This window comes from Etheostoma spectabile, chromosome 14 (assembly GCF_008692095.1).
Source record: "Etheostoma spectabile isolate EspeVRDwgs_2016 chromosome 14, UIUC_Espe_1.0, whole genome shotgun sequence".
Lineage (NCBI taxonomy): Eukaryota > Metazoa > Chordata > Actinopteri > Perciformes > Percidae > Etheostoma > Etheostoma spectabile.
The window spans coordinates 23,533,288-23,533,573 of NC_045746.1; the positions used below are offsets into that span (position 1 = coordinate 23,533,288).

The 286-nt window shown below is 42.3% G+C and overlaps 1 protein-coding gene across 2 annotated transcripts in view; it reads right to left on the reverse strand.

The window, feature by feature from the left end:
• c14h6orf136 (chromosome 14 C6orf136 homolog) overlaps nt 1-286 on the reverse strand; it is a 23,944-nt gene that overhangs the window by 15,832 nt on the left and 7,826 nt on the right. The window lies entirely within an intron of this gene.

A 286-nucleotide genomic window follows, 5' to 3' on the forward strand; every position in this document is an offset into this window, starting at 1 on the left:
TGTCAAACATGGTGGTGGCAGCATCATGGCTTGGGCCTGCTTTTCTTCAGCAGGGACAGAGAAAATGGTTAAAATTTATGGGAAGATGGATGGAGCCAAATACAGGACCATTCTGGAAGAAAACCTGATGGAGTCATCTGCAAAAGACCTGAGACTGGGATGGAGATTTGTCTTCCAACAAGACAATAATCCAAAACATAAAGCAAAATCTACAATGGAATGGTTCACAAATAAAACCTATCCAGGAGTGAGAATGGCCAAGTCAAAGTCCAGACCTGAATCCAAT